Raw genomic sequence first — 3,245 nt, 5'->3', positions numbered from 1 at the left:
GTGTATTGCTGCCTTTACGCTGTTAATACTATAAGGCATTACTTCCATTATGGTATTAAAATAGGGCCTTAGACAAAAATATTGTTAGTAAAAGAGGATTGGTTGGAGGACTTTTGGTAAACTTATTAGTAGGATTGCATTATCTTTAAAAGAATAGAAAACAATCCCTTGATACAAATAGCTATTAAGAAAACGATATTAGAGTACCTAGAGTGACAGTCAAGAGCGAATAAGTTTTTGAAGTTTTTTTTATGCATTGGTGGGTACTATCGCCAGCACATTTTATTTTAATATTTTTTGCTGCAATATCGACAATTACTTATTATAGTACACACTTTATCATACTCGTATCTCTTTGTACCGTTTCCGTACTGGCAGAGACGAGATTTTAGAGAGAGAGCCTTAAGAGAGAGCTTTAAGTTAAAGATTTTAACTAATTTAATTTTAATTTAATTTTTTTAATCCACAACAAGGACGCTCTTGGCCTGTATCTCACCAGATGGTAAGTGATGATCACGCCGAAGGTAGAAGCGAGCTTCACCAGAAATCCTCAATCACAGAGAAACTGGCTATCTTACCTCTAACTGCCGGAACACAACATTGCTGTTAACATTGTTGTTATGGCGACAGACTTAGTTAAGATCACCACCAACCAAACCGAACAGAAAATTCTGCCCCCACTGGGAATCGAACCCGGGACCTCTGCGTCTGAAGCAGGTGTTCTAACCACTAGACCACAGAGGCGGTTAAAATAAATTAATAAATGTAACTGGTTTAACTGGAACGTACGATTCAACCATCCTAAGTAACGGGAAACGACAATAAAATTTTTATTTTAAAAACTTATTAGAAACTTAAAAGAAAATCAAACTTAATAGGTACGGACATTGTCACTACTAAGGACTTCTTCAGATTTCTTAAGCCCGACTTGCCATCAGAACTCCTTTAAGTTTGCCTAATTAATATGTTAATAAATCGATTGCCAATCGAGAAGTTAACCAATCGAGTGCATTGTTATATAGGGATCGAGCGATCTAGTATTTCCGATGATGGTGAAACTTATAAGTGGAGTTAAGTGATTTAAGTGGAACCTGGAAGTTGGCTCGTTATTGTAAGTGATGCCGAACTATAAGTATTCCACAGGCTTTGGAAAGGAAGTAAGTACTACTGAGGTTATGTAACTTTATTTACAAATTATTAAAGTAAACAGATATTTTTACAACTAACGGCCGGTTCACACATGTCTCCGTTTTACTGTTCCGTTTTATCGTATACGTTTTTTTCGTCGATGGCGTATGTAGTTGTATGAGCGACTTCACACATTACACAGTATTCTGTATACAGTAATTGTGTGAACCGGCCGTAACGCAGATGCGTGTGGCGGACGACTGGACGGGGCCACAGTAGATAAATCAAACAGTACGGAAGCTTCATACAAACGCTCGAAATCAGACTCACGCACACAGACTCACGCACACAGACGCACGCTTTACACGAGCTCTAAGCGAACCTCGCAGTCCATCCGTCGCGAGTGTCGCGCGCGTTGTGTTTTTAATTATAATTTTATTGCTTGCACTGTCCGCTGTATTTTTAAAAACATGCCATGATGCCACGAGTGTATTGCCTAGTATACGGCTGCTTGAACTCGGCATCTTCAAAACCAGAACTTTCATTTTTTAAACTTCGTATTAATTCTGAATTGTAAAAATGATTAAATATTACTTTTTAAATAAAGTGCTTACATCTGATTTTGTAATAGTTCTTTTTAAATTACGTAATTACGCTTTTTAACAATTTATGTGTTCTATTTGATAAAGTAATTTGCTCCGCTCGCTTTTGTACTAAGTGATGAAATGTATTTAAAATGAGGCCATAGCTATGTGAAAGTAAGTATCCGGTATTTTATTTATGAGAATAGAATATCTTCTACCGGCCTCTAATAGTACTTAATCAATTTATTCGATTATGAGTATTCGATCATTATAGAACCTAATTAACGTTTTATTTTTTTGTTACCTACTTAGTCAATTAATTTATTCCATTAGGTATTTGATAATTAAAAAACCTAAATAAACGTTTTGATAAATAAGTAAGTCAGAACCTTATTAATTTTATAAAGATTAAGAGTGCCAACCCTAACACTCAGTTGAAGTGTAGGTATTTAACTCGCCGAAAGGGCTAAGTTTCCGTACTGCTTTAGCTCATATATCTACTGTGACGGGGCTTTGTGTATTATCTACGCGCACAACGACAATGCGTACCCAACCGGTCTGCGATCGCGATCGAACGTCGAGTCTTTCGTCATCGTAGTGCGCACTCGCTAAAATAATGTTTTGTGTATATCTGAAAGTGTTGTGAATGCTTATACTAAAACGTTTGTTTTTATTTGTATAGAGAACAATAGTGTCTAGACAAACCTAAAGAGGACTTAGGACGCTATTTGGATCAAATATGTAATTGCTAATAAATAAATAAATAAAACGCAAACTTAACTCTAAACGAAAAAAAGAAACTTATTGTTTACTAAAAAATAAAAGCGTGTGTAAAAAATTAAAGTCCGTGAGGCAAAGAGGCGAGGATGCTGACTGCATTTCCTCGCTGGATAACAATACAAAGCCTTTTTGCAAGAAAAGAACCAACATTCAAATTTTCCGAAATTTTCATGGTTATGGCGCTGGATGCAGGCCGTGCGATGTGGAAGCCATTGGGGGAGGCCTATGTTCAGCAGTGGACGTCCTGTGGCTGAAATGATGATGACACACAGTATTATTTTCACATAAAAACATTTTTATTAAGGTGATAACCTTAAGTTTGAAGAAAGACGCACTTAACACTAGAAAGACCAAGGCAGTCAAATTGGCGGCAAAGCAATTTCATTGTTAAATATTTCACAAACTATGTTTTTGTTTCTTTTCATATTTTATGACTTTTCCTAATTTGCTATTGTTAAGCTAAATCTATATGAAAAAGAAAATAAAAATATGTTGTATATGAGTTTCGATGACAAATACCTACTAAGACCGCGCACCGTCAATGTGACGGTATACATATAAAGGCGGCGATAAGAATAGTAAACAACGATTTCTTCAAACTAATGTAAGTACTTTTGTTTTTATTTATGTTGAATTGAATTCTGAGTAAGTTGTTACTGCCTAGCTTGTTTACATTTTACAGTAGACATTGGTTACNGCCAACAGTACAATATACAGTTTCAAAGTATATTTCTGATATCACGTTGGTCCCCA

At 35.7% G+C, this 3,245-nt stretch overlaps 1 non-coding gene across 1 annotated transcript; it reads right to left on the bottom strand.

The window, feature by feature from the left end:
• Nucleotides 1-672: 672 nt before the first annotated feature.
• On the bottom strand, nt 673-744 carry TRNAL-CAG (transfer RNA leucine (anticodon CAG)). Its single transcript has one exon. It is a non-coding gene; the product is annotated as a tRNA-Leu (tRNA).
• Nucleotides 745-3,245: the final 2,501 nt, after the last annotated feature.

Source organism: Ostrinia furnacalis, unplaced genomic scaffold (genome assembly GCF_004193835.3).
Source record: "Ostrinia furnacalis isolate ACB-3 unplaced genomic scaffold, ASM419383v2 OfSCF0635, whole genome shotgun sequence".
Taxonomy (NCBI): domain Eukaryota; kingdom Metazoa; phylum Arthropoda; class Insecta; order Lepidoptera; family Crambidae; genus Ostrinia; species Ostrinia furnacalis.
Note: the sequence above shows the minus strand (reverse complement) of the source record. Positions and strands in the feature narration are given on the sequence as shown.